General features: G+C 39.6%; 1 protein-coding gene across 3 annotated transcripts in view; it reads left to right on the top strand.

The window, feature by feature from the left end:
- Positions 1-1,564: 1,564 nt before the first annotated feature.
- The window catches only part of enox2 (ecto-NOX disulfide-thiol exchanger 2), a 197,918-nt gene continuing 181,229 nt past the window's right edge, over positions 1,565-18,253 (top strand). For 2 of the 3 annotated variants that reach the window (XM_028008664.1, XM_028008666.1), the window contains exons 1-2: positions 1,565-1,745; positions 9,325-9,420. The gene's annotated coding sequence lies outside the window, so the exon portion shown is untranslated. The remainder of the gene's footprint in view (positions 1,746-9,324; positions 9,421-18,253) is intronic. The other variant, XM_028008665.1, reaches the window with a different exon arrangement.

Here is an 18,253-nt window from a genome sequence, read left to right as displayed (position 1 = left end):
AATTACTGGGGCCGGAAATATGAAAAATACATAAAAACATAAAAATCCCAACATCCACAATCATAGCAAAAGTAGAAACATGAAGATGAATAGCAATATCCTGAAATCACATCTTAGCTGAGTTCAAGATACAGGAATGTTTGTCTATAGAAGTTGTTGTTGCTGAAATCCTTTTTATTTTATATCTAAAAGTTGGTTATATAAATAAAAATGCAGGATTTTCATAAATACGTAAGGAAGTCTATTTTTTATTTTGCGTCATCTTGTACTTTTTAAGACTTGTCACTGAACTAAAAATTGTAAAGATTTTTGGTTTTTGGTAGCAGGTAAAATGTAATTGCTACAAAAAAACAAAAGTATTGGACTTTTAGACTGTTTAGTTATTTTTTATGCTATACATTTAGCTTCACCAAATTCATATAGAATTGCATTAACATATCTTTATATCAAAACATGTGACTGACAATTTTCTTTGGGAGCTTTATTAAAATCGTCCCATCAGTTTCAATTTTATATTACATCATAGTCTGTCTGTATTCATTTTAAATAGAATTTAGAGTAAATCTAACAAAGCACATCAAATAAATAGCTAATGAGAGGCACTAACACACACAAAGCCCAAGCAAAAATTAGAGAGCTCTTTGGAAAAAAAGGTAGGAAAAAAAACATATTTTGATTAAATAAATAAATAAATCAGTTTAATAATTGTCACAATGGATAAAATATGGGAATGTCATCTGATTCCAACAATCTTAATCACTAAGATTATATGATCTTTGAAAGTAAAGCTTATCAAACAGTTCAGTTCACCTTAAATGGAATCAAAGTACTTGATGCCTGTTTATGTCAGAGTAATCTGATCCAATTACAAAGAAACAAAACTATTTTTACAAGGAATGCATCTTAAGTGCACCAATCACTTTGTCAATTGCAGAGTTAGCCACGCCTACTGACTCTGGTACGCATGAGTGACAAACAGGTCTCTAAACGGTCTTCCTTTATTGTTCCCTTGTGAGTTCAACTAAGTCTTAAGTATAAACAACATTACAGTATAATATTTATAACCTTAGCTAACTTGCAATGTATGGACCTTTGTAAATAAAATATGCTAAAATTAAATAAACAAACAAAATACTTCAGTAATAGCATATTGTATAATGAACAAAACTGTTATTCTCATAATATTAGTTCTGCATTTAGTAGCTGAAGGATTTTTTTGGTTATATTTACACATAACTTAATATTTAAAAATATATATTTATTCAACAACAAATTTGTTTTATTTGACCAAGACGTTTGTTTTCTGTCTGTAGTAAGTTTGTTTTACATGCTTTATATGTGTTAATGTGGCCCAATAAATCCATCCTAATTTTTTTTTTCATTGCTCGCACAAGTGAAAGTGCCTATTAATTTAAAGAACTAATAGTTAAAAAACACGATTTCCAGTCATTAATTACAGGAAGTGTAGGCAATATATGCTTTTATTTTGAAAGTACGTTTTACTGATATGACGTATCCTAAAACAAACCAACCAAAACACAACGTCATCGAAAAGCACGTGTGCACCTTTCACTTCCCGTACTTCGCTCCTGTCACAGCTCCGCCATTGTTTGACATTTCTCGTTGCTAACAGAGATGTTACCTAGTAACTCGGCTAAGCAGTGAGATAGAAACTTCACATTAAAACATGCGTTTGTGGGAAAACAAGCTCAGAGGGCATAAAAGAGGACACACGCCTCAGAAAGGTACTTTTTTTCCCCTCTTCGCTTTCTTATGTCACTTCCTTGGCGCTACCGTTGAGTTTGAATACATAAATACATGCATAAGTTTTCTTTTTTTTATCGCGTTTTGCAACCACAGATTGTCTTTAAACTACTTTTGTATTGTTTTAATATAACTTTTAGGTTAACTAAGTAGAGTCGCTGTTATGCATCTCTGTCGTAGTAAGTTGTAGGTCCTGTTTTAGAATAAATATCAGAGCATCTGCTAAATCTTGAGAGTGTACTTTTTGCATAATACATTAATGCTAGGCGAGAAAGTTGTGTTGAAGGCTACAAACTAAATGTTGCAGGTGTTCAGAAAGTAGGAGCATCGTTTCCAACTTTTACTTTGCACAAAACATGGGAGATGCAAGTTTTGAAATGATTGAAGGCAAGAAATTTAGAACAGTTTCAGTTTTTCTGAAAGAAATTATATTGTAAACAACTCCTCGTGAATATAGCCCACGGATCTGTAAATTGCAACTCGTGAGTTACGAGTGCCTTTCAAAAGCTTTGGCTAAAATTGAAGAACCGATTAATACTTGTACATATTTGTTAGAACAAAAACTGCTGGTTTTAGCAGTTTTTTTTCATTGAATTACTACATTGACACAGCTGAATGACACTAAAAGTTATTTATTTATTTATTTTTTACCTATTTTTCTTTTCATCCGGTTGGAAATTTTGTACTATGTTTACATAATTTTCCACAAATATTTGTCACAAATATTAACATCCCACAGAAGAAAATGTATCCATCCTGAAATATGACACACTATTTTCAATAATTTTTTAAAAATATAAATCTTAAAAGTGTGGTATGTATATGTGGTAAATGAAATTAGGCTATTTTTTTTTCTTCTTTTTTTGCCTTGTGAGTTCAACTAACAGACACAACAAGCATCCGACATGTTACTTGTGACTAAAACAACATACATGCGCTATTCCCACTGTGGCACATGGTGTTGGCAGCATTATGTTATAAGGCGGCTTTCTTCTGTAAATGTAGGGAAAATGATCAGAGCTGATGGAATGATGAATGGACCTAAATACAGCCCATCCCTGTACTTAATTTATTCCTGATCCTTAATTTATTGGTTAAAAATGTGGATTCGGACCCACAAATAGCAAATTTCACAAAGACTTGAGACTCCCTCTAAAAATGCTTAGAGCCACCTATTTTAATAGTTCATGCACCAAATATACCTTAATATGCATTAATACACACAGTGGAAACTGTCATACAGTGGAAACTGTATGACGTATCCTAAAACATATATTGTTATACTACAATAGAAACTAATATTTACATCTTCTTCATTTCCACTCTTGGGGTTACAGCCAATCAAAATAAGATGTTATTTTCCTTGACACTGATTGGAAAATAACATTTATTTACGCTTAATTGCCTGCTTTACAAATGTCAGCCAATACCATGTCGAGTAGCATTGAACATAGGTATTTCAGCTTCCAAAGCTGCGTATTCTTGCAAATATTTCAGATATGTGCTGCGAAAAAAATCTATGAAAAAGCAGGTTTTCTGTGAATAATTGAGGCGAGTGTCTGTGTTATCTATTAGCAACATATTTTTGTTTTTGAAAGTGATGATTTTATCTCTTAATAGAAGAGATAAAATCTTTTTCTATCTCTTTTAAAGATAAAAAGAGATAACCCAGATGCAGCTGGGTTATCAGCTGCATCTCTTGATAGTGCAAAATTTTCTAAAATTACCTTGTGGAAGGATGGTGCTACTCTTGCCTTATTTTGACTAATCCTGGAAGAAATGACATGAGAGTGGTGTGGAGGTTAACATTCTAGCCGGAGAATAACCCTAAATACACCAGAAGAACTAGAATTTAGAGTTTAGCTCAAATCATATTAATTTTGACACATTGGCACTATAAGAGTACAGACCTAAATTCCATGGGTCTTCAAATCCAGACCTTGAGGTCTGGTGTCCTGCATCTTTTAGCTGTTGCATTTTTGACAGTAGAGTATAGAAGATGTCCAGGCCTACTTTTAGAGTCTGAATCAATGTCGGCATTCAGCCAAAATCATTAATAATAAACATATGGCTTAAGATGGAGCTCAGAGACTAATGCTCTCTTCCTCAGTTATGTCTTTTCTACAGCTATACTGAATACCCACCCTGACTGTAAAGGACTACAGCAATGAAAAATTGCTTGTGTGAGGTATCCCTTCTGTGAGCTTTATTACTTTATGAGATTTGTTCTGACAGTAAAATAGAAATGTATTAGAATATTTTAATTATTTTCCAGAAAACAAACTGATTGTTTTTTTTAGTGAAACAAATGATCACGTTTTTTTGCTATAACAGTAGTATTAGCGCATAAATAGTTAGCTTAAAGAATCCTATATGTCGACAAGATTTGTGCAATATGGTTTACTTCAGCCATGACAAGACAAATGCAGAAAGAAAACTTTGCCTAATGAAAAAATGGTTTTGTTACATTTATGAACCAAATCCCCAATCTTAGGAGATAGGAATGGCAGTCTTAGTGAAAAAAAATATAAATTTTAGTGCATTCAAATCCTCATTCCACTGTGGCTCTTCACAGTGTCCATTTTCATTGTTCTGTGAAAGGAAAATATATAAACTATGATAAGCTCTAATTGTGTAATATTTGTGCATAATGCTAAAGCAGTAACCAATATTTTCTCAGCAGAGATCTATACATTTTTCTTGTTTCCATTACAGGGCTGGCTTGAATTTGTGAGACACACATTATGAAGTGAGGAAGTGTGATGAGTTCTGTAATGGCAATATGAAAATAACAACAACCATTATGGCACTTATCTCAATGAAGACCAGGCTCTTCATAGAAGAGTGACGAAGCTTTCTCTAAAAATATGGAGGATCATAATTGTAGACACCTCTTTAAATGCACTCATTTCCAGAAAGGCTCATGATGAGCTGCATTTCCTTGGGGAGATTTGAAGGATTACCGAGTCATTAATGGTAACTTAATGCCGCTGATTTATGGTGTATCATGCAGGTCTGAAGATCTTAGCCCAATAATGAGCTGAAACACATCTTCTCAGGTATAATCCTTGCTCTCATCTCCATGCTTAGCATAGAGAGGCATCTTTGATAGAAAAAGGTTAATCCTCACATTGATTAAAGGAGGATGCCAATTGTTCTGAGCCTGCTATCAGAAATGCAACCAGAATCTGAGGTAGAGGTGTGAAAATCCTTGCAATTTGCTGTAAACCTGAGTAAACAGGTTTACTCGGGTAAAATCATGGACCTGCACTTTTACTTTTATTTTACTGATTTGTAGCATCCATCCATCCATCCATCCATCTTCTTCCGCTTATCCGAGGTCGGGTCGCGGGGGTAGCAGCTTCAGAAGGGAGGCCCAGACTTCCCTCTCCCCAGCCACTTCTTCCAGCTCCTCCGGGGGAATCCCGAGGCGTTCCCAGGCCAGCCGAGAGACATAGTCCCTCCAGCGTGTCCTGGGTCTTCCCCGGGGCCTCCTCCCGGTGGGACGTGCCCGGAACACCTCACCAGGGAGGCGTCCAGGAGGCATCCTGACCAGATGCCCAAGCCACCTCAACTGGCTCCTCTCGATGTGAAGGAGCAGCGGCTCTACTCTGAGTCCCTCCCGGATGACTGAGCTTCTCACCCTATCTCTAAGGGAGAGCCCAGCCACCCTACGGAGAAAACCCATTTCGGCCGCTTGTATCCGCGATCTCGTTCTTTCGGTCATGACCCAAAGCTCATGACCATAGATGAGGGTGGGAACGTAGATCGACCGGTAAATCGAGAGCTTCGCTTTTTGGCTCAGCTCTCTCTTCACCACGACGGACCGGTACAGCGCCCGCTTGACAGCAGACGCTGCGCCAATCCGCCTGTCGATCTCCCGCTCCCTTCTTCCCCCATTCGTGAACAAGATCCCGAGATACTTAAACTCCTCCACTTGGGGCAGGACACCCCCCCTGACCCGGAGAAGGCACTCTACCCTTTTCCGGCTCAAGACCATGGCCTCGGATTTGGAGGCACTGATCCCCATCCCGGCCGCTTCACACTCGGCTGCGAACCGATCCAGCGAGAGCTGCAGATCACGATCTGATGAAGCCAAAAGGACCACATCGTCTGCGAAAAGCAGAGATGAGATCCTAAGGCCACCAAATCGGATCCCCTCAACACCTTGGCTGCGCCTAGAAATTCTGTCCATGAAAGTGATGAACAGAATCGGTGACAAAGGGCAGCCCTGGCGGAGTCCAACTCTCACCGGAAACGAGCCCGACTTACTGCCGGCAATGCGGACCAGACTCTGACACCGGTCATACAGGGACCTGACAGCCCGTATCAAAGGGCCCGGTACCCCATACTCCCGGAGAACCCCCCACAGGGCTCCCCGAGGGACGCGGTCGAACGCCTTCTCCAAGTCCACAAAACACATGTAGACTGGTTGGGCGAACTCCCATGCACCCTCCAGGACCCTGCTGAGGGTGTAGAGCTGGTCCAGTGTTCCACGACCAGGACGAAAACCACACTGCTCTTCCTGAATCCGAGGTTCGACTATCCGACGGACCCTCCTCTCCAGGACCCCTGAATAGACCTTGCCAGGGAGGCTTAAGAGTGTGACCCCTCTATAATTGGAGCACACCCTCCGGTCCCCCTTTTTGAACAGGGGGACCACCACCCCAGTCTGCCAATCCAGGGGAACTGCCCCCGATGTCCATGCGATATTGCAGAGTCGCGTCAACCAACACAACCCTACAACATCCAGAGCCTTAAGGAACTCCGGGCGGATCTCATCCACCCCCGGGGCCCTGCCACCGAGGAGCTTTTTAACCACCTCGGCGACCTCGCCCCCAGAGATTGGAGAGCCCAACCCAGAGTCCCCAGGCTCCGCTTCCTCAGTGGAAGGCATGTTGGTGGGATTGAGGAGGTCTTCGAAGTACTCTGCCCACCGGCCCACAACGTCCCGAGTAGAGGTCAGCAGCACACCATCCCCACTATAAACAGTGTTGGTGCTGCACCGCTTCCCCCCCCTGAGACGCCGGATGGTGGACCAGAATCGCCTCGAAGCCGTGCGGAAGTCTTTCTCCATGGCCTCTCCAAACTCCTCCCACACCCGGGTTTTTGCCTCAGCAACCGCCCGAGCCGCACGCCGCTTCGCCCGCCGGTACCCATCAGCTGCTTCCGGAGTCCCACAGGCCAAAAAGGCTCGATAGGACTCCTTCTTCAGCCTGACGGCATCCCTCACCGAAGGTGTCCACCAACGGGTTCGAGGGTTGCCGCCGCGACAGGCACCGACAACCTTGCGGCCACAGCTCCGATCGGCCGCCTCGACAATGGAGGCACGGAACATGGTCCACTCAGACTCCATGTCCCCCACCTCCCCCGGGACGTGTTCGAAGTTTTGCCGGAGATGGGAGTTAAAGCTCCCTCTCACAGGGGATTCCGCCAGACGTTCCCAGCAGACCCTCACAACACGTTTGGGCCTGCCAGGTCTGACCGGCTTTCGCCCCCACCACCGGAGCCAACTCACCACCAGGTAGTGGTCAGTGGACAGCTCCGCACCTCTCTTCACCCGAGTGTCCAAGACATACGGCCGCAGATCCGATGAAACGATGACAAAGTCGATCATCGAACTGCGGCCTAGGGTGTCCTGGTGCCAAGTGCACATATGGACACCCTTATGCTTGAACATGGTGTTCGTTATGGACAATCCATGGCGAGCACAGAAGTCCAGCAACAGAACACCGCTCGAGTTCAGGTCGGGTGGGCCGTTCCTCCCAACCACGCCCCTCCAGGTCTCACTGTCGTTGCCCACGTGAGCGTTGAAGTCCCCCAGCAGAACAAGGGAGTCCCCAGGAGGAGCACTCTCCAGTACCCCCTCTAAGGACTCCAAAAAGGGTGGGTAATCTGAACTGTCGTTCGGCCCGTAAGCACAAACGACAGTCAGAACCCGTCCCCCCACCCGTAGGCGGAGGGATGCTACCCTCTCGTTCACCGGGGTAAACCCCAACGTACAGGCGCCGAGATGGGGAGCAACAAGTATGCCCACTCCTGCCCGACGTCTCTCTCCCTGGGCAACTCCAGAGTGGAAGTATGTCCAGCCCCTCTCAAGGAGACTGGTTCCAGAACCAGAGCCATGCGTCGAGGTGAGACCGACTATTTCTAGCCGGAACCTCTCGACCTCACGCACTAGCTCCGGCTCCTTCCCCACCAGAGAGGTGACATTCCACGTCCCAAGAGCCAGTTTCTGCAACCGAGGATCGGACCGCCAGGGTCCCCTCCCTTGGCCGCCACCCATCACACAGTGCACCCGACCCCTTTGGCCCCTCCCACGGGTGGTGGGCCCATGGGAGGGGGGGCCCATGTTTCCTCTTCGGGCTGAGCCCGGCCGGGCTCCATGGGTAAAAGCCCGGCCACCAGACGCTCGCCATCGTGCCCCCCCTCCAGGCCTGGCTCCAGAGTGGGGCCCCGGTGACCCGCGTCCGGGCGAGGGAACACCAAGTCCAAGGTTTTCCTTCATCATTGGGGTCTTCGGGCTGCACTTTGTCTGGTCCCTCACCTAGGACCTGTCTGCCTTGGGTGACCCTACCAGGGGCATGAAGCCCCAGACAGCATAGCTCCTAGGATCATTGGGGCACTCAAACCCCTCCACCACGATAAGGTGGCAGCCCATGGAGGAGTGATTTGTAGCATTGCTTGTTTAATTAAGAGGACTGAAAAGTAAAAGGGTGTGACGGGATGTTCATTTATGTCAAGTTGACTTCACATTAAAAATGCAACGTGTAACTTTGAAAGCTAAGAAGAAAACCCTTGAGAATACCTGCATGTTTTAGTTTAGCTAAGAAATAAACTCACTAAGAATTTGCTAAATGGTTTGAACATTGACAAGATGTCTGTTAAGTTGTTGTAAATAACATTATTAAATGCAATAAAATCTTGAGATTCTATTAATTAGACAATATAGTCACTTCGTCTCAGACATGACATGACTGTTTACCATCATGTCTTTATATGATGAGTAAATAACATCTTGGATGTAAGTGTTAAATATTTTACAATCCCAAGCAATGCAGCTAAACTGCTTCTTGCAAACAGAAATCCGTTGTGTTAGCACACTGTGTGCTGCACAAGCTTAAACACACATCAGTTTTGTTTAACTCAAAATCCAAGCTGAATTGAAGCCCTCTGGATTTGTGGAAGGATTCCCATCATCCCTGTATGTTCCCTTTTAGCAGTCCTGTGTGTCAGTGCAAACCTAAAAACAAATATTTGGTGTAGAGAGACTCAGTTGTGGGTCATTTTTCTCTGCCCTTTCGACTTGCCTGGTTTACTTCCATTCTTTTCAGATGACCTAATGTTGGACCTTTGTTTACAATTCATTTTATGTGTTAAATAGAAAATGCATTTAGGATTTAACCCAGGGGTGTCAAACTCCAATCCTCAAGGACCGCTGTCCTGCAGTTTTTAGATGTGGCACAGGTACAAAACACTGGAATGAAATGGCTTAATTACCTCCTCTTTGCGTAGATCAGTTCTCCAGAGCCTTGCTAATGACCTAATTATTCTATTCAGGTGGTGCAGCAGAGGCACATCTAAAAGTTGCAGGGCAGTGGCCCTCCAGGACTGGAGTTAGACACCTGTGATCTAATGGATCAGATAAATCGGGTGGTAAGTTCTAATATTTCTAATATTCATTTTAATTTCTATTGTGGAGTATTTTATTTTGAAATATCTCTTATTTTGAAAAATATCAACTTCGGCCTCCGTTTTTCCAGCAAAAACTTTTCACACATGTCAGTAGTTCAGTCCTCTATTGCAGTTACTCCAACTGAACCGTTTGCAGTTTTCAGCAGCCTGTACTAGCGATTCACTTTGTTGTTTATGCTTGGAGCATTTGGTGAGTAGTACTAGGTAACTAGGAAAACCTGTAGTGGAGTTTTAGTGGTATATATATTCTCTTATCAATCAAGTGTAATGGATTCTTTCATGAAGCAATAGAAACAGCACTGGGGGAAGTAATATCTTACTGTTTATTAGCATTTGTAGATAAACTTTAATTAGAATTTATTTATTTTGTTAGTTTAGTGTGTGATAGACTTTAAATCAGGTGTGTTTTATTTATTTCATTCTTTTTTATGGCTCATTTGAAGACAATCTATACATAAATTAAAACAAAAATTAAAACTTCAAGAAAAAATGAACAGAATCAAGTTGAGAAATAAAACCCACAAAAATAGCAGTAGGTTTTTTATTTTAGGCATACTGAATAATAAAAAAATCACAGAAAAAATATATCTCAAAGAAAAATGAGATTGAATGAGTTGCATGAACTGTCAGTTCAAACAGGTGAAAGACAAGATGTACAGCACTCTGGAAATGAAAGTAAAGAAGCCATTTCCAAGTCAATGCTGAACATTTCAGTCTTTTTAAAGATGCTACAAAGCAATGCTTTTATTCTAAAATGCTCACATAAGGTAAATTTAGTTTTTTCTGATTAATGTTAAAAGCATAAGCTATCCTTCCCTTTGCTTTTCTGCGCATTATATTTGATATTTTGACTAGATACACTTAGCAAACCTAGATAATAAGCATTTATTCTTTAAATAGTAGGAGTCATCTACTTTATTGGGTTATTATGTGTAGAATGATTCCTAATTCGGCTAAGAAAGAGGTGTAATTTTGTCAGAAGTTACCATTTTTAGTCAAAGTCCTAGTTTTCTTTTTTCCACATGTGCTCCATTTGTTTATCCTTTGTAAAATGAAGGATGAGGTTCAGAAGTTTACCCGTCTACTCTGACGTTGGCCTGACTTATTTAAGCCCCGTTGAGGACAGCAGGACCAAGATGTAACAAGATTGTCAATATTCCTCATGTCAGCATGTAGTGCTTCATTAATCTGTCTCATTGATCCTGCATCAGTGTGTAGTTCAGTGACCTTGCTTTGCACCAAAAGAAGCTGCACCCAGGCCAGTGTTACCCAGTGTATTGCTCTTCTGATGGATCTGGGCTTGACTTATTGAAAGCTTGGGACAGAGAAGAACGAGGACACCTCACCTACGAGTTCTAAGTGGATTGTACTGAACATCAGAGGAGGTGGCTTATCCTTTCATATTATGAACTGATTTAACAGACCAGAAGGCAGTCATCTGATCTGCAACAGGTTCATTTCACATTTTCATTACTGTGGGTGGACATGCAGAGTTTAAAACATCCTTGGTTTAGCAGCTGGTGACATTTCATGTTGTTAAACAAATTAATGGTCCTGCTGCCTTTTGTGGCAAAAGGCAGCAGACAAAATTAACACTTTTAAATGTGAGGGCTATGAATATTTTGCCCTCAATTTTAATTATAGTACAATTGAAGTAAATAGACATTCCATAGTAAATAAATTAACAAAAGTCAATACCAGATTAGCCCTGCGACAGACTGGCGACCTGTCCAGGGTGTACCCCGCCTCTCGCCCGGAACGTAGCTGGAGATGGGCACCAGCAACCCTCCCGACCCCATTAGGGACAAGGGTGACCAGAAAATGGATGGATGGATGGAATACCAGATTAATTTACAAGAGTTTCATTGTCAGTTTTCTGAATTGTTAGATGAGTTGTATTGGCAGGAAGTACATTAACTCTATATGAGGTGTTTGTTGCAGTTATTCAGACAATCGGTTATAAATTACACACATAACCAGCTCATTAACTGTCAACAAATTTCTGCCGATAGAAACCACTAAAGAAAACCCAGAGATTAACATGTTCATCCTTGCTTAGAATATATATTTAGTTAGATACTGATGTTTACCAGCTAAAGTTGGATTCACAGCAATTAAGGTTTATTAATGGATATCCACCTGTGTATGCAGATAAGCAATTTATATATGTGAAATTATCTATGTTGGCCATGTTTCATATGTGAAAAACAGTTTCCTTCTGCATCGTAATGCAGTTCATTAAATTGCATTAACATAACAAGACGCCCACATTTCACCATATGGTCAGTATTTCACCACTTGTGGACTGTATTTTATGCTCAAAACCCACATATATTGTGTGTCATTATGCATCACTAGGATGTCTGAATTTTCTTCAAGAATAAATTAAGTGTACAGGTTTATATTATTCTGGCATATATTATTGAAGCACTTTATAGAAAATGTTAAGTACTGAAGTAATTATTTTCTATTAACTTCAAACATTATCAAAAAAACTATTTTTTTCCAGATGAGATCAGTCTTGGTTAATAGCATTTTCCCCATAATAACAGTTCTTAATTTTATCTTGCATGAAGTTTGTGGTTGTGATGTCTGTTCATTGTGCTATTTTTTTCCACCCAACATAGATTAGCTGTCATTACCATGTTTTTCAAGAGAAACACATTTCCGCCATATCAGGTCTTTAATGGATACAATATTTCCTTTTAGAGCAAATTAAGATGTTTTTCCCTCTTTTCCTTTTATTCAAGGCCTTCTGTCTCAAGGGCAATTGACTATTTCTCCCTTTTTCATTTTGTACATTTATAGTTTTGTCCATTTTATACAGGACTTTTGGGAGAACGAAATCTAGCCTTTTGCCACATGCATTTTGTATTAACCATAAGCTGATTTGTACCTGCTTCGACAATTAAATTTAGTTTATTTATGCAGCACTATTTCTCAGCAAAAGGTACTTTAGAAAAAAAAGTTGTTTCAATTCAGCCACACAAACACTCCAAATTGTATATTATGTAAGCTCAACTTATTCTGTAAATTAGTTTTAAATGTTTTCTGTCCAAGGAAACTCAGCAGAATTCATCAAGTCACTGACTTGCAGCATTCACTCTTGGACGAGCATGAAGCGACATGAAGACAATCGCTTGTGTTGTCGTTGACTTCATAGCAGTTCCTCATTTCAAGGATGCATTTCACGAAAGTAGAGAGAAAAACTCCCCTTTAACAGAAAGAAACCTCCAGCAGAACCTGGCTCAGTAAGAAGCAGCCATCTGCCACGACCGACTGGGTGTTTGAGAAGACAGAGCAGTACGAAAAAAAAAAAAAGAAACAAAGGAGAACTGACATGGCAGTACTTTTTATACTTAATTACTCCCCCTGGATATCTTAGGCTCAGGAAACCATTATGCTGTTATGTTGATTACAGTGTTTTTCCCTTTCTAAGCTTCGACCACCCCCCAACACACCCGCCTCTGTGACCTTAGGTGACTCTTCAGCTTTTTCTATCTGGAAGTTAGATTTTTATATCTTATATTTCAAGGTACCAGCATAATGATGAGATGAGGCCTTTAGGTCGTAACAAGGAATTAAATAAAAATACCTTGATCCTAGATAGGGATTTTAAAAATTGTAAAAGAACCCTGTTTAGATTTAGCTCTATGCTTACTGCTTGGATTAAAAGATTATATAGTTGTGTAAATTACTAAATTTTGTTTGCATAGTAACATAATTTATTGTGCGTCATCATAGTGGTCTTTGTTTATCTTCTGTTTCCTTATTAATTAATTCAAATCCATCTTAAAAGACTATTAATTCTGTGAACCCTGCAGTTACAGCAAAACAGCACAAAAACTGGCTTAGACAAAAGTCTTGAAGCATATTCTTCATTCTTGTCAGGAGACTTGAAAAACAAAAAGCAACAAACTAACTACTTCTGCCACTTTGAAGATTTAGAAGTTATTAAATTGTCAAATGTCCTTGCAGTGCACTCACAGTAAATAGATGTAAATGTGCTACATTGTTTTCACTATGAGGGCATAGCTGTGGGCTTTATAATGGGTTCCCTTTAATTTTAAACACTGACCTGGAGTACACCACCAATTTTAGCCTGAGGCAGTTTGAATTACTGTTGAAAATTGTCTCTACAATACAATTCATCGCTCCCATTGGTCAGTCATTTTAGTCTAGTTTGATTGCTGCTTTAGGCTTAATCTCTTCATCAGATCTCAATGAGTGCTGATTTTGTGTGAAGTCTGCAAAAGGTGTGAAGTAAATTAATTTCATACCTGAATAATTCTGGAGACTGCAGTGACATTGATGGGTGGAGAGGTGCTGGATGCATTTGAAGTTAATTCAGCACTGGAAATTGTGTTGTGTTGATAATGCCAAACAGATTTCAGACATGCTTGACCTTTTCAAATACATGAGCTGATCAACATTATGAACTGTACCCTGGTTTTGTACAAAAGAACCAGTCATCTAAGGTTCCTAAATCCCTTTGGACAGGGCAGTTTTTTTTTTTTTACTAAAATCCATATTTTTGAAAAAAGATAAAAGCTACTGTTATTTATAGGGTATTTATGGCAGGTTTTAATTCTGTTTATTAAGCTAAATACTTAGTTGTGATTAATTATGAAGGCTACTATGGCAAGAATGTGCTTACTTCATTGTTGGATAATATTTCCATTTAAAATTTTTCTTTTATAAAAACTAATATTTTTATCTTTGTTGTTCAGCTTGCGCGTCTATCTCTTTTACTCCCAGTGGTAAATCCCTCGCTGGCCGTCAGCCAGCTCTTCCCCAAACGATAAAAGTTTAAATCACTAGTTCAACAGAAATGCCATGTTATCCTCTTAGATTTCGTTGACAGACTCTCGGCTGTCACTGCAGTTTTTTGATGAAAAATTGCTCCTTAGCGGCAAAAACAATCTGAAAAGACTTCAGCTGGAAAGCCAGGATACAATTCTGGCAGAGCTTTGTCTGACAAAGACAAGCATTAAGAGCAAAAGGAGCTTACTTGTTTCTGTCCTTAAGAGCAGGTTTTGAAATCAAATATTTGAATTATATCATAGATCAGCTGTTATCCCTTTCAATTTAGGCCCTTTTTAAAAAAAATATATTTAAAACAAAAGTATTTTTTATTTTTCCTAAAATTGTGTTTTGAACCATTAAGGAGGGTTGAAATATTTTAAACACACTAATTAATACTGTAGGTCAGTTAATTCTGAATTGTGGTGGTTATCCACTTTGAGGTATCTCCTGGCATGTTTTTTATGCATCTACAGTACCTTCCCTTTTTACATTTTCCTCATGTCACGACCACAAACTGGGTGGTGTATTTGGAGGGACTAACAGAAAGTAGCACATAATCCTGAGATGGAAGGGATCTGATTCTTGCTTTTCAGGGTTTATTTTACAATTGAACATAGTTTGCCTTGCTATTGTATTCAACCCTATGAGTGAATGCTTCTATCTTTGTATAATTTAGAGACAGAATATTTTCTTCTTCTTGAGTTCATTCTGTTTGGATGAAGAGAATCTGTAAACGTCAGTTTTCAATTGTTGCTACAGATTCTCAATTTGATTGTTGTCCTTTTTGAAGGTGAACTCAAGCGTCTCAAGCGTTTTGTAACCTCTAGCAGCAGTAGTCTCCATTGAAGAGATGTGGTCCATCTGTGGAAAACCAACATGACTTTAATATGTGAGTCTTAAAATTAGAGTTACGTGATATATTTGCATTGGCATTGGCTGATGTTTATTTTTAACATATTGGAGCATAAGTAAAAGTGGGCAGATTTGACCAACTTATGTGTGTTTCAGTCTTGGTGAATGTGTTTCGGGAAGGTTGACTGTGTAGTATTTATTCGGGCATGTGATAGTGATGGAGCATTGGATTATGCTGTTTTTACTGAAGCAAAATATGTATCCTTTTCCTTTTTCAAAAAAAAGAAAAAGAGAAATATAGATCCGTATATAATATTGGTACTTATTATATGACACCAGATATTGATATCGGCCCAGATTTTCATATCAGTGCATCCAAACATTAAATAATGTGCAGAGTGTTGAGAGGACGTTACTCTTGAACCTAGAGTAGAAATAGAAGGAAAACAGTTGAATATTATAGGTTATGCTTCATTTGCTTCAAGTGTGTTGCGCTTTTGCTCAATTCAGAGAGATTGAGTTTTAATTTTTTCCTCTTATGATCCAGGCATTTTTCCTTCTGAGTCTTAACCTTTACCACTTTGTGAAATGGGTGATGCTGACCTCAGTTTACCTGGAAGATAACTGACAGCTGTTGAGAACGAGGAATAACACAGACTATTAAGAGGTTGGACATTGCTTGGCCTGACCTTCTGATCAATGCACTGCCTTTTAGAGCAGGCAGAAAGGAGAGCAGCACTCACTTTTTCCCTCACTAACAAAGATGGCTCAGAGAGTAGCTCCTATGCTGAACTGCCAATACTTTTAACACCCCCATTGATTCTCATTACTGGTAATGGTTTCTTTGCTAGTCTGAGGCGGACTTTGAAGAGAGTGTGGGTAGAAAGGGGTGTAGTTAAGAGTTTTGGTCAGGAGTTGAGTTATGTTATGACCTCAGTCAGTTGAATTTGCAGAAAAGATCTCAGGTGTCAAAGTGTTGATTTTTCCTGTTATTTTAATATCCAAAAAGTGTTTGTGACATTGTTCAGAATTTCATCAACTTAACAAGAAAAACAGTATTTCAGATTTGTATAATCCTTCCAACGTTATGGATCCATTTTTTACACTCCTGAATAGCATGACAGTCTTACCTGTCATGCTACCTGAAGTAGCTTCACAAGACAGTGGACAGATCTACAGTAGCAGGTTGAGTGAATGAAGTGAAAAACCATTGTTCTAATTGAAATTTAGAAAAAAGAAAAATGAGAACACAACAAAAGTCTTATTAAAAAGGGAGAAAAACCATTCCTCAATTGCTGTTGGTACTAAAATACATATGTATTTATCTTGAGAAACAGCTGAATTGTTGTGAGACTTTCTAAAAAAAATCATTTTCTCAATTTTTCCTTCTTGCTACAGTATTTTTAATGACATCTGCTGTGACTGCTTTAGGTCTGGCAGCTAGGGTTACACAAGGTTAGTGTAAGTCTTATTCCTTCAGCAATATAACAGCTGGACCGTGTATTGTTATTTTAAGAAGAATGAAGAACAGCATAGGGCTTTTCTTAGTGCAAAACATGTTTGTTTTTAAATGCTAATAGACATTCATCGCTCACTGGTACCAAGGCATTCCAAGTTTTTTTTAAAGTTACAGTTTTAAATCTTGTAAAAATTTTCCATCAGGACATTCCTACTGCTTCAAGTCCTTCTAATGAGATGCCAGAAAGTACAGACTTTTTCTGTGCAGACTCGCACTACTGTGTCAGACTACTTTACTGACTTTAAAGTCAGGATTCTGACTTTAGTCTCAGAATTCTTTTTTTTTTTTTTGGTGGCCCTAATCCTCTTCTGTAATTAGATCATATTTTTTTCCTAAAACAAAAAAGATCTAATTTAATCTAAGTCTAAGTACTTAGATTCTTCTGTGAATGCCTGAAAAGGTGCTTTTTCATTGACTTTTTTTGCAGAACATATTTAAGACATCTGTAAGAAAATGCAGATTTCAGCTGGTCGCATTTAACACATTACGTGTGTGCTAATACATCAAGCTTTATTGGCTTATCTCACTGAAAGGAATGACTCCCCATAAGGTCTTTAACTAGTTTTGTGATTCCTGTAAGTCAGTCTGTTGGTATCAAGGCAACATTTGGCTCTAATCATGAAGAAAACTTGACAATATTGTTATTTTGAAAATTCATGATTTGCCTCATTTTGCCTCAGTGAATTTACTCTGCTGCAGCACACTGCCTGTGGCATTTTTTTTCTCCTCACTCTAATATTCAGGGATTAAGAAGACATCAAATAGTCCTCATTTCTGTAGTACATTAGCGGATTCATTAATGACAATAGCACATAAAAAAACATTGATAATGGAAGTGGTGGTGTGCTGTTGATAAATGCATGTAAGGAAGATGTCCACAAGCTGAGCATGTAATGTCCTTGTAACTCCAAGACGTTTTGTTGTACTGCAGTTATTTATAGAAGAAATAATTGTTCCTACTAAATCCTCATGCTGAGTAGGTGGGCCACAGGTTATTCTGACAGATCTCAACCTTCCTCAGTTTGCATGCTTGTAGATGCTTCATTGAGCAAAGTGATTCATAACCAGTTTGGAAATGAAGATGACATTTGTTGCCTTCTTTGGCTCAGTAACCTATGGAAATGAGTCTAGAAACTGATGAAGTACCAAATGTGTGTGAAACTGTTTGTTTTGTGTGTTATTGTCATCCAAAGCAAAATGTTCTTTGTCTAAATGTAGTTCTAACCGCTTCAGTCTCGTCACTCAAAGGCTGGGTTGAAGATTTTAGAAGTGTCTTGTGTATTTTATATATTTTAAATATCATCTTTGAATTACAGGGTGAATTTGTTTTGCACATGTGAGAAGCTTTTCTATGGCTACAGCACTACAGATATCATCTCCATGGCAAGCAAGATCTGTGCTCTTCAAAGCTGAATAATGTTATTTCTTATGGTTCATTAGAGTTGTGTGATGATGTTTTTGCCTGCCATGACCCTGCCTTCTCCTTGTATCTTCCTTTTTTCTTAGTAAGCTGATTTGTTTGAGACATTTTTTTTTCTGCTACTGCGCTTGGCTAATGGGTTTGTAATCATAATGAATGATGCAGCTTGTGTACAAGGATCATAAAAGCTTAAGCTA

The sequence above is a fragment of the Xiphophorus couchianus genome, chromosome 23 (genome assembly GCF_001444195.1).
Source record: "Xiphophorus couchianus chromosome 23, X_couchianus-1.0, whole genome shotgun sequence".
NCBI lineage: Eukaryota > Metazoa > Chordata > Actinopteri > Cyprinodontiformes > Poeciliidae > Xiphophorus > Xiphophorus couchianus.
The sequence above is the reverse complement of the archived record's forward strand: the minus strand, read 5'-3'. Positions and strand labels throughout refer to the sequence as shown.